A 13,725-nucleotide genomic window follows, 5' to 3' on the forward strand; every position below is an offset into this window, starting at 1 on the left:
CAATTTTGTTTAATATCTTCATAAGTGATATTGCAAAAGGCCTCGATGGTAAGGTTTGTCTTTTTGCTGATGACACAAAGATATGTAACAGGGTTGATGTTCCTGGAGGGAAACGCCAAATGGAAAAGGATTTAGGAAAACTAGAAGAATGGTCAGAACTCTGGCAACTGAAATTTAATGTGGATAAGTGCAAGATAATGTACCTGGGGCGTAAAAACCCAAGGGCAGAATATAGAATATTTGACACAGTCCTGACCTCAGTATCTGAGGAAAGGGATTTAGGAGTAATTATTTCAGAAGACTTAAAGGTGGGAAGACAATGTAATAGAGCAGCACGAAATGCCAGCAGAATGCTTGGATGTATAGGGAGAGGTATAAGCAGTAGAAAGAGAGAAGTGCTTATGCCGCTGTACAGAACACTGGTGAGACCTCACTTGGAGTATTGTGCGCAGTACTGGAGGCCATATCTCCAGAAGGATATAGATACTCTAGAGAGAGTTCAGAGAAGAGCTACTAAACTAGTACATGGATTGCAGGAAAAAACTTACCAGGAAAGGATAAAGGACCTTAACATGTATAGCTTGGAAGAAAGAAGAGACAGAGGGGATATGATAGAAACTTTTAAATACATAAAGGGAATCAACTCGGTAAAGGAGGAGAGCATATTTAAAAGAAGAAAAACTACCACAAGAGGGCACAGTTTTAAATTAGAGGGGCAAAGGTTTAAAAGTAATATGAGGAAGTATTACTTTACTGAGAGAGTAGTGGATGCATGGAATAACCTTCCTGCAGAAGTGGTAGCTGCAAATACAGTGAAGGAGTTTAAGCATGCATGGGATAGGCATAAGGCTATCCTTCATATAAGATAGGGCCAGGGACTATTCATAGGATTCAGTTATATTGGGCAGACTAGATGGGCCAAATGGTTCTTATCTGCCGACACATTCTATGTTTCTATGTTACTAAAATGTCTGGAACTTTTACCATGGTGGATTCTCGGCTGGCACAAGCTGTAGATTACAATGGTGCCGGAACCACAGATATTCTGAGGAAGTGCAGTGCTGTTCCTGTAGGGGAGTCCCAGAAGAAGGATTAGGATGACTGAACCCCTCCAGTCCTCCAGCTGCCCCTGGACAAAATCCTCCCTCATTGCTGGTTTGGCTCCCTCAGAACTTTCTTCCTCTCCAGTCAGTGGTCCCCCATATACAGTCTGCACCCCCACCGTCTATCACCCATCCCCCCATTCACCCATCCCCCCATTCACCCATCACCCCATTCACCCATCACCCCATTCACCCATCACCCCATTCACCCATCCCCCACTCCCATCTCATATTTGGAGACCACATTGCAGTCACCTTCAGCTTCTGCTACATAAATACCACAGAATCCTCCCTACCTGAGGTCCGCCCCCTTCATGGCGTTATCTTCCTACATCACCTCCTGCACTCTGTGTATCAGTGTGATTGTACAGACACTGATATTATATTATGGGGAGAATCTCCTCCTGCACTCTGTGTATCAGTATGATTGTACAGACACTGATATATTATGGGGAGAATCACCTCCCGCACTCTGTGTATCAGTGTGATTGTACAGACACTGATATTATATTATGGGGGTAATCACCTCCTGCACTCTGTGTATCAGTGTGATTGTACAGACACTGATATTATATTATGGGGGTAATCACCTCCTGCACTCTGTGTATCAGTGTGATTGTACAGACACTGATATTATATTATGGGGGTAATCACCTCCTGCACTCTGTGTATCAGTGTGATTGTACAGACACTGATATTATAGTATGGGGAGAATCACCTCCTGCACTCTGTGTATCAGTGTGATTGTACAGACACTGATATTATATTATGGGGGTAATCACCTCCCGCACTCTGTGTATCAGTGTGATTGTACAGACACTGATATTATATTATGGGGGTAATCCCCTCCTGCACTCTGTGTATCAGTGTGATTGTACAGACACTGATATTATATTATGGGGGTAATCACCTCCTGCACTCTGTGTATCAGTGTGATTGTACAGACACTGATATTATATTATGGGGGTAATCACCTCCCGCACTCTGTGTATCAGTGTGATTGTACAGACACTGATATTATATTATGGGGGTAATCCCCTCCTGCACTCTGTGTATCAGTGTGATTGTACAGACACTGATATTATATTATGGGGGTAATCACCTCCCGCACTCTGTGTATCAGTGTGATTGTACAGACACTGATATTATAGTATGGGGAGAATCTCCTCCTGCACTCTGTGTATCAGTGTGATTGTACAGACACTGATATTATATTATGGGGGTAATCACCTCCTGCACTCTGTGTATCAGTGTGATTGTACAGACACTGATATTATATTATGGGGGTAATCACCTCCTGCACTCTGTGTATCAGTGTGATTGTACAGACACTGATATTATATTATGGGAAGAATCGCCTCCCGCACTCTGTGTATCAGTGTGATTGTACAGACACTGATATTATATTATGGGGGTAATCCCCTCCTGCACTCTGTGTATCAGTGTGATTGTACAGACACTGATATTATATTATGGGGGTAATCACCTCCTGCACTCTGTGTATCAGTGTGATTGTACAGACACTGATATTATATTATGGGAAGAATCGCCTCCCGCACTCTGTGTATCAGTGTGATTGTACAGACACTGATATTATATTATGGGGGTAATCCCCTCCTGCACTCTGTGTATCAGTGTGATTGTACAGACACTGATATTATATTATGGGGGTAATCACCTCCCGCACTCTGTGTATCAGTGTGATTGTACAGACACTGATATTATAGTATGGGGAGAATCTCCTCCTGCACTCTGTGTATCAGTGTGATTGTACAGACACTGATATTATATTATGGGGGTAATCACCTCCTGCACTCTGTGTATCAGTGTGATTGTACAGACACTGATATTATATTATGGGGGTAATCACCTCCTGCACTCTGTGTATCAGTGTGATTGTACAGACACTGATATTATATTATGGGAAGAATCGCCTCCCGCACTCTGTGTATCAGTGTGATTGTACAGACACTGATATTATATTATGGGGGTAATCCCCTCCTGCACTCTGTGTATCAGTGTGATTGTACAGACACTGATATTATATTATGGGGGTAATCACCTCCTGCACTCTGTGTATCAGTGTGATTGTACAGACACTGATATTATATTATGGGGTAATCACCTCCTGCACTCTGTGTATCAGTGTGATTGTACAGACACTGATATTATATTATGGGGGTAATCACCTCCTGCACTCTGTGTATCAGTGTGATTGTACAGACACTGATATTATATTATGGGAAGAATCGCCTCCCGCACTCTGTGTATCAGTGTGATTGTACAGACACTGATATTATATTATGGGGGTAATCCCCTCCTGCACTCTGTGTATCAGTGTGATTGTACAGACACTGATATTATATTATGGGGGTAATCACCTCCTGCACTCTGTGTATCAGTGTGATTGTACATATTATATTATGGGAAGAATGGCCTCCTGCACTCTGTGTATCAGTGTGATTGTACAGACACTGATATTATATTATGGGGTAATCACCTCCTGCACTCTGTGTATCAGTGTGATTGTACAGACACTGATATTATATTATGGGGAGAATCGCCTCCCGCACTCTGTGTATCAGTGCGATTGTACAGACACTGATATTATATTATGGGGTAATCACCTCCTGCACTCTGTGTATCAGTGTGATTGTACAGACACTGATATTATATTATGGGGAGAATCGCCTCCCGCACTCTGTGTATCAGTGCGATTGTACAGACACTGATATTATATTATGGGGTAATCACCTCCTGCACTCTGTGTATCAGTGTGATTGTACAGACACTGATATTATATTATGGGAAGAATCGCCTCCCGCACTCTGTGTATCAGTGTGATTGTACAGACACTGATATTATATTATGGGGGTAATCCCCTCCTGCACTCTGTGTATGAGCGTCATAGTATACTTGGCTATCACAACCATGAGACAGCTATTATCAGTGACCTCTTCCTGGTACGGAATGAGATTGTCCTCCTTGTCGTGGTCATTAAGAGGCCTCCTACAGCTTTGGAAGTGTAGAACCAGTGCAGAATGTCCTCTCAGTATCCATAGATGTGAGATATGTAAATATGTGACTTGTCAGCTGCTATGTGAAAATGTATCACAAAATATCCAATGTACAGCCACTCAGCTGAGGAAGTCACATGACCCTGTGACGAAACGCGTAGGAGTGGGACTGGATGATGTCACGATGCTGTACATCAGTAACTGTGTTCTATGCACAGAATGGCAGCGAGTCACAATACTGATGGGATATGCCTATTGCCTATTGCCTTGTGCCGCGGAGCACCATTGGAATGTGAATGTAATTGTTGAGGCTGGGAAGGGGGATTAAACCTTCGAAAAGATAAAGCACTATAGCATTTCTTTCTTTACCATGAGCACTGCGGAGTGGGAGGTGACCATTGTAGGGTGGGGGGTGACCATTGTAGGGTGGGGGTGACCATTGTAGGGTGGGAGGCTGGGGGGTGACCATTGTAGGGTGGGAGGTGACCATTGTAGGGTGGGGGGTGACCATTGTAGGGTGGGAGGCTGGGGGGTGACCATTGTAGGGTGGTAAGTGGACAATCTTGGCACTGGTAGGTGGGGGGATCATCATCTAACAATGCTCTGACTGATGTCCTATCAGAGGAAGACGTCACCCTGCACACCTCTGATTGGAGGAGAGGAATTCTCTGGTTTTCTCATCAGCTGAGATTTGGTTTCTTCTCCAATCTGGATTTTCGTTCTTCTTTTCTTGTTGATGAAATATTTCTGCAGCAGCCAATGCCGGGTTTACAGTCACACATTCTCATACCGGGGGAAGGGGGGCTGTATATTATTCTGGGGGGGGGGGGGGGTTGTATATTATTCTGGGGAAATCATCAGGCCTTTGGTGAAGTTTTCTCTGAACACAAAAAGTTCCGGAACTTTCCAGCTCCCCGTTCACTTCTATAGACAAATACTTTTCTACTTCTCAATAACCCTCTATACAGGGAAGACGAGGAGCCGGATGACGGATAGATGGCGGCTCCCCCGAGCCTGAGGACTGAAGATGATATATACAGTATATACTCTGATACTGGAGGAACCATCACTGACCAATCATTATGTAGATGTAGATTATAGAGAAGAGGAATGTGATGGTATATACTGTATACTCTCACGCTGATGGCGCCATCACTGAGCAATCATTGGGTTCTTCTATGGAGAAGGGGAGACTACGCTGGCCATAAATTATAATGTTTCCGTCTCTCCTACATGCTCATCACTCTTCTCTCCTACATGCTCATCACTCTTCTCTCCTACATGCTCATCGCTCTTCTCTCCTACATGCTCATCACTCTTCTCTCCTACATGCTCATCGCTCTTCTCTCCTACATGCTCATCGCTCTTCTCTCCTACATGCTCATCGCTCTTCTCTCCTACATGCTCATCGCTCTTCTCTCCTACATGCTCATCACTCTTCTCTCCTACATGCTCATCACTCTTCTCTCCTACATGCTCATCACTCTTCTCTCCTACATGCTCATCGCTCTTCTCTCCTACATGCTCATCGCTCTTCTCTCCTACATGCTCATCACTCTTCTCTCCTACATGCTCATCACTCTTCTCTCCTACATGCTCATCGCTCTTCTCTCCTACATGCTCATCACTCTTCTCTCCTACATGCTCATCGCTCTTCTCTCCTACATGCTCATCACTCTTCTCTCCTACATGCTCATCACTCTTCTCTCCTACATGCTCATCGCTCTTCTCTCCTACATGCTCATCGCTCTTCTCTCCTACATGCTCATCGCTCGTCTCTCCTACATGCTCATCACTCTTCTCTCCTACATGCTCATCGCTCTTCTCTCCTACATGCTCATCACTCTTCTCTCCTACATGCTCATCACTCTTCTCTCCTACATGCTCATCACTCTTCTCTCCTACATGCTCATCACTCTTCTCTCCTACATGCTCATCACTCTTCTCTCCTACATGCTCATCGCTCTTCTCTCCTACATGCTCATCACTCTTCTCTCCTACATGCTCATCACTCTTCTCTCCTACATGCTCATCGCTCTTCTCTCCTACATGCTCATCACTCTTCTCTCCTACATGCTCATCGCTCTTCTCTCCTACATGCTCATCACTCTTCTCTCCTACATGCTCATCGCTCTTCTCTCCTACATGCTCATCGCTCTTCTCTCCTACATGCTCATCACTCTTCTCTCCTACATGCTCATCACTCTTCTCTCCTACATGCTCATCGCTCTTCTCTCCTACATGCTCATCACTCTTCTCTCCTACATGCTCATCACTCTTCTCTCCTACATGCTCATCACTCTTCTCTCCTACATGCTCAGCACTCTTCTCTCCTACATGCTCATCACTCTTCTCTCCTACATGCTCATCACTCTAATACCTCATTTGTTTTATGGAAATGTATTTCAGCAATATGCCAAAACCTGAACCAGAGGAAGGGGCCCTTTCATTTTGGGGTTTGCATCCCCTATTTATTACAAACCCACCAATGGTGTTTTGTGGTATTTCTCGTAGCAGAGGAGCCGTCCTCCCACACTATGGTGAAGTTGGTTTTTTTGGGGGTTTCTCATCAATAATATCAGTGCTATCAGGGTGGGGGTGGCAGTTGATGGATTCTGGGTTCAGTATGATAAACGCTCGTATAATGACCTCCACCACCAACCCAAGTATCCTTCCTGCACTCATGGCTGAGAGTGGGGCAGATATCACGGTTGTCAGTTGAGGGATTCTGGGTTCAGTATGATGAATGTTCAGATAATGACCTCCACCCTCCAGCTCCACCACTAACCCAACAATCCCTCCTGCCCTTATGGCTGAGAGTGGGGCAGATATCAGGGTGTGATTGGCAGTTGATGGATTCTGGGTTCAGTATGATAAACGCTCGTATAATGAGCCCCTTGGCTCTCCATTGTATCTCTCCTGTGTAAATGGTTTAATGAATTCTATTTTCTGCCACAGAGATCTCCGGGCCAAGAAATAAAAGGATCTAGAAATCGTTAGCAGTTGCTGTTGGCGGAGATTTATGGGAGTACACCGAGCAGAGACAAGACATGGAAAGGATTACAGATGGCAGACACAATTCAATCCTTCTCTGCCAGAGACACCTGAAGTGAACCGGACGTAACACTGAACAGACTCCTCTGGAAGAGGCTGAGATTCAGGAACACCACCCATGTGTCCTCTAACGGGAAACAGAGACTCGGCCTGAGGATGGAGCTTTCCCTCTCCTCGCCCCGCCATTCACTCCTATCTGTGCAATAGAAGGACAACTTTACTTGTGGGCAGGGCCTCTCCTCTCATGTACCAGCTAATCCATGCCCAGGACCAGTTGTGGGTATGTCTCCTCTCGTGTACGCACTCATGAATTCCCAGAACCAGGCGGGGGTACCTCTCCTCTCGTGCACACACTCATCCATGCCTGGGACCAGGCAGGGGAACCTCTCCTCCTGTGCACGCGTTTATGAATTCCCAGGACCAGGCGGAGGTACCTCTCCTCTCATGCACATGCTCATAAATGCCCGGGACCAGGTGGAGGTACCTCTCCTCTCATGCACATGCTCATCAATGTTCAGGACCAGGGAGGGTTACCTCTCCTCTCATGCACATCCTCATCAATGCCCGGGACCAGGGAGGGGTACCTCTCCTCTCATGCACATGCTCATCAATGTTCAGGACCAGGGAGGGTTACCTCTCCTCTCATGCACATGCTCATCAATGCCCGGGACCAGGGAGGGGTACCTCTCCTCTCATGCACATCTTCATCAATGCCCGGGACCAGGGAGGGGTACCTCTCCTCTCATGCACATGCTCATCAATGTTCAGGACCAGGGAGGGGTACCTCTCCTCTCATGCACATCCTCATCAATGCCCGGGACCAGGGAGGGGTACCTCTCCTCTCATGCACATGCTCATCAATGTTCAGGACCAGGGAGGGTTACCTCTCCTCTCATGCACATCAATGCCCAGGACCAGGGAGGGTTACCTCTCCTCTCATGCACATCCTCATCAATGCCCGGGACCAGGGAGGGGTACCTCTCCTCTCATGCACATGCTCATCAATGTTCAGGACCAGGGAGGGTTACCTCTCCTCTCATGCACATGCTCATCAATGCCCGGGACCAGGGAGGGGTACCTCTCCTCTCATGCACATCTTCATCAATGCCCGGGACCAGGGAGGGGTACCTCTCCTCTCATGCACATCCTCATCAATGCCCGGGACCAGGGAGGGGTACCTCTCCTCTCATGCACATCCTCATCAATGCCCGGGACCAGGGAGGGGTACCTCTCCTCTCATGCACATGCCCATCAATGCCCGGGACCAGGCAGGGGTACCTCTCCTCTCATGCACATCCTCATCAATGCCAAGGACCAGGCGGAGGTACCTCTCCTCTCATGCACATGCTCATCAATGCCTGGGACCAGGCAGGGGTACCTCTCCTCTCATGCACATGCTCATCAATGCCTGGGACCAGGCAGGGGTACCTCTCCTCTCATGCACATGCTCATCAATGCCAAGGACCAGGCAGAGGTACCTCTCCTCTCATGCACATGCTCATCAATGCCCGGGACCAGGCAGGGGCACCCCACCTTCTGTGCACACGCTTCATCGATGCCTGGGACCAGGTGGGGGTACCCCTTCTCCCATGCATGCACCCATCAATGCCCGGGACCATGGAGGAACCCTGACTTAGAGATGAACCATGCACTGTGTGTAGTTGTGTAACATACAGAATTCCTCTGTGAAGTGTACCATCCCGTGTTCTTTGCTCTATGAACTCCCATGGGGTCTCCGTACCGCGGGTTTGGTCCCAATTGCTTTTGGGGAACCGACTGCTAGGGAGGGAGTCGGAGCACCGACCACCTCACTACCGAAGGACCTGCCACCCAAACCTGCTATTGCTTCTCCCTGGCTGGCTGCTGTACACTTCCCACCAGTTGATGGTTACCCATGGCAACTATTATTCTGCTCTCCCTACCCTTTGTGGTGGCTTTCATCCCAAAGGTGTTCTATCGGGTTGAGGTCAGGACTCTGTGAAGGCAAGTCAAGTTCCACCCCCCTAAACTCTCTTATCCATGTCTTTGGACCTTGCTTTGTGCACTGGTGCACAGTCATGTTGGAACAGGGAGGGGCCATCCCCAAACTCCTCCCACAAAGTTGGGAGCATAAAATTGTCCAAAATGTCTTGGCATGCTGACACCTTAAGAGTTCCCGTCACTGGAACTAAGGGGCCAAGCCCAACCCCTGAAAAAGAAAACCCCACACCATAACCCCCCCCCCCCCCCCCCGCCACCACCACCAAATGATTGGACCAGTGCACAAAGCAAGGTCCATAAAGACATGGATGAGCGAGTTTGGGGGTGGAGAAACTTGGCTGACCTGCACAGAGTCCTGACCTCAACCTGATAGAACATCTTTGGGATGAATTAGAGTGGAGACTCTGAGCCAGGCCTTCTCATCCAACATCAGTGCCTGACCTCACAAATGCAGTTCTAGAAGAATAGTGAAACATTCCCATAGACACTCCGAAACCTTGTGGACAGCCTTCCCAGAAGAGTTGAAGCTGTTATAGTATATACTGTATATACAATGTGAGATGGAAGATTTCTCTGGTCACCCAGGACACATTAGATCTTCTGATGGACCCAGACTCCAGGAGATCTCCTTCTCCTCCTGGGCCTCCTCTGTTCATTGAGCCTTCTAGGAGGACTGGACAGTCCTTCAATCATCAATAGATGATAACAGAACACCGGCCTGAATTTTCCATCTCTCCGGTGTCGGCTTCTTCAGATAGTGGAGTTGGGTGAAGTATATGGATGGAGGGAGAAGTGGAGTTGGGTGAAGTATATGGATGGAGGGAGAAGTGGAGTTGGGTGAAGTATATGGATGGAGGGAGAAGTGGAGTTGGGTGAAGTATATGGATGGAGGGAGAAGTGGAGTTTGGTGAAGTATATGGATGGTGGGAGAAGTGGAGTTGGGTGAAGTATATGGATGGAGGGAGAAGTGGAGTTTGGTGAAGTATATGGATGGAGGGAGAAGTGGAGTTGGGTGAAGTATATGGATGGAGGGAGAAGTGGAGTTTGGTGAAGTATATGGATGGTGGGAGAAGTGGAGTTGGGTGAAGTATATGGATGGAGGGAGAAGTGGAGTTGGGTGAAGTATATGGATGGTGGGAGAAGTGGAGTTTGGTGAAGTATATGGATGGTGGGAGAAGTGGAGTTGGGTGAAGTATATGGATGGTGGGAGAAGTGGAGTTGGGTGAAGTATATGGATGGTGGGAGAAGTGGAGTTGGGTGAAGTATATGGATGGAGGGAGAAGTGGAGTTGGGTGAAGTATATGGATGGAGGGAGAAGTGGAGTTTGGTGAAGTATATGGATGGAGGGAGAAGTGGAGTTTGGTGAAGTATATGGATGGTGGGAGAAGTGGAGTTTGGTGAAGTATATGGATGGTGGGAGAAGTGGAGTTGGGTGAAGTATATGGATGGTGGGAGAAGTGGAGTTTGGTGAAGTATATGGATGGTGGGAGAAGTGGAGTTTGGTGAAGTATATGGATGGAGGGAGAAGTGGAGTTTGGTGAAGTATATGGATGGAGGGAGAAGTGGAGTTTGGTGAAGTATATGGATGGTGGGAGAAGTGGAGTTGGGTGAAGTATATGGATGGTGGGAGAAGTGGAGTTTGGTGAAGTATATGGATGGTGGGAGAAGTGGAGTTGGGTGAAGTATATGGATGGTGGGAGAAGTGGAGTTTGGTGAAGTATATGGATGGAGGGAGAAGTGGAGTTTGGTGAAGTATATGGATGGTGGGAGAAGTGGAGTTTGGTGAAGTATATGGATGGTGGGAGAAGTGGAGTTTGGTGAAGTATATGGATGGTGGGAGAAGTGGAGTTGGGTGAAGTATATGGATGGTGGGAGAAGTGGAGTTTGGTGAAGTATATGGATGGTGGGAGAAGTGGAGTTGGGTGAAGTATATGGATGGTGGGAGAAGTGGAGTTGGGTGAAGTATATGGATGGAGGGAGAAGTGGAGTTGGGTGAAGTATATGGATGGTGGGAGAAGTGGAGTTGGGTGAAGTATATGGATGGTGGGAGAAGTGGAGTTTGGTGAAGTATATGGATGGTGGGAGAAGTGGAGTTGGGTGAAGTATATGGATGGTGGGAGAAGTGGAGTTTGGTGAAGTATATGGATGGTGGGAGAAGTGGAGTTGGGTGAAGTATATGGATGGAGGGAGAAGTGGAGTTGGGTGAAGTATATGGATGGAGGGAGAAGTGGAGTTGGGTGAAGTATATGGATGGTGGGAGAAGTGGAGTTTGGTGAAGTATATGGATGGAGGGAGAAGTGGAGTTGGGTGAAGTATATGGATGGTGGGAGAAGTGGAGTTTGGTGAAGTATATGGATGGTGGGAGAAGTGGAGTTGGGTGAAGTATATGGATGGTGGGAGAAGTGGAGTTTGGTGAAGTATATGGATGGAGGGAGAAGTGGAGTTGGGTGAAGTATATGGATGGTGGGAGAAGTGGAGTTTGGTGAAGTATATGGATGGTGGGAGAAGTGGAGTTTGGTGAAGTATATGGATGGAGGGAGAAGTGGAGTTGGGTGAAGTATATGGATGGAGGGAGAAGTGGAGTTTGGTGAAGTATATGGATGGTGGGAGAAGTGGAGTTGGGTGAAGTATATGGATGGTGGGAGAAGTGGAGTTTGGTGAAGTATATGGATGGAGGGAGAAGTGGAGTTGGGTGAAGTATATGGATGGATGGAGAAGTGGAGTTGGGTGAAGTATATGGATGGTGGGAGAAGTGGAGTTTGGTGAAGTATATGGATGGTGGGAGAAGTGGAGTTGGGTGAAGTATATGGATGGTGGGAGAAGTGGAGTTGGGTGAAGTATATGGATGGAGGGAGAAGTGGAGTTTGGTGAAGTATATGGATGGAGGGAGAAGTGGAGTTGGGTGAAGTATATGGATGGAGGGAGAAGTGGAGTTTGGTGAAGTATATGGATGGTGGGAGAAGTGGAGTTTGGTGAAGTATATGGATGGTGGGAGAAGTGGAGTTGGGTGAAGTATATGGATGGTGGGAGAAGTGGAGTTTGGTGAAGTATATGGATGGTGGGAGAAGTGGAGTTGGGTGAAGTATATGGATGGTGGGAGAAGTGGAGTTGGGTGAAGTATATGGATGGAGGGAGAAGTGGAGTTGGGTGAAGTATATGGATGGTGGGAGAAGTGGAGTTGGGTGAAGTATATGGATGGTGGGAGAAGTGGAGTTTGGTGAAGTATATGGATGGTGGGAGAAGTGGAGTTGGGTGAAGTATATGGATGGTGGGAGAAGTGGAGTTTGGTGAAGTATATGGATGGTGGGAGAAGTGGAGTTGGGTGAAGTATATGGATGGAGGGAGAAGTGGAGTTGGGTGAAGTATATGGATGGAGGGAGAAGTGGAGTTGGGTGAAGTATATGGATGGTGGGAGAAGTGGAGTTTGGTGAAGTATATGGATGGAGGGAGAAGTGGAGTTGGGTGAAGTATATGGATGGTGGGAGAAGTGGAGTTTGGTGAAGTATATGGATGGTGGGAGAAGTGGAGTTGGGTGAAGTATATGGATGGTGGGAGAAGTGGAGTTTGGTGAAGTATATGGATGGAGGGAGAAGTGGAGTTGGGTGAAGTATATGGATGGTGGGAGAAGTGGAGTTTGGTGAAGTATATGGATGGTGGGAGAAGTGGAGTTTGGTGAAGTATATGGATGGAGGGAGAAGTGGAGTTGGGTGAAGTATATGGATGGAGGGAGAAGTGGAGTTTGGTGAAGTATATGGATGGTGGGAGAAGTGGAGTTGGGTGAAGTATATGGATGGTGGGAGAAGTGGAGTTTGGTGAAGTATATGGATGGAGGGAGAAGTGGAGTTGGGTGAAGTATATGGATGGATGGAGAAGTGGAGTTGGGTGAAGTATATGGATGGTGGGAGAAGTGGAGTTTGGTGAAGTATATGGATGGTGGGAGAAGTGGAGTTGGGTGAAGTATATGGATGGTGGGAGAAGTGGAGTTGGGTGAAGTATATGGATGGAGGGAGAAGTGGAGTTTGGTGAAGTATATGGATGGAGGGAGAAGTGGAGTTGGGTGAAGTATATGGATGGAGGGAGAAGTGGAGTTTGGTGAAGTATATGGATGGAGGGAGAAGTGGAGTTGGGTGAAGTATATGGATGGAGGGAGAAGTGGAGTTGGGTGAAGTATATGGATGGTGGGAGAAGTGGAGTTTGGTGAAGTATATGGATGGAGGGAGAAGTGGAGTTTGGTGAAGTATATGGATGGAGGGAGAAGTGGAGTTGGGTGAAGTATATGGATGGAGGGAGAAGTGGAGTTGGGTGAAGTATATGGATGGTGGGAGAAGTGGAGTTTGGTGAAGTATATGGATGGTGGGAGAAGTGGAGTTGGGTGAAGTATATGGATGGTGGGAGAAGTGGAGTTTGGTGAAGTATATGGATGGAGGGAGAAGTGGAGTTGGGTGAAGTATATGGATGGTGGGAGAAGTGGAGTTGGGTGAAGTATATGGATGGTGGGAGAAGTGGAGTTGGGTGAAGTATATGAATGGTGGGAGAAGTTTCCTAATGTGAGGAGGAGGATGGAGTGTGTA

This window comes from Pelophylax lessonae (assembly GCF_965119305.1).
Source record: "Pelophylax lessonae genome assembly, chromosome: 11".
NCBI classification, from domain to species: Eukaryota; Metazoa; Chordata; class Amphibia; order Anura; family Ranidae; genus Pelophylax; species Pelophylax lessonae.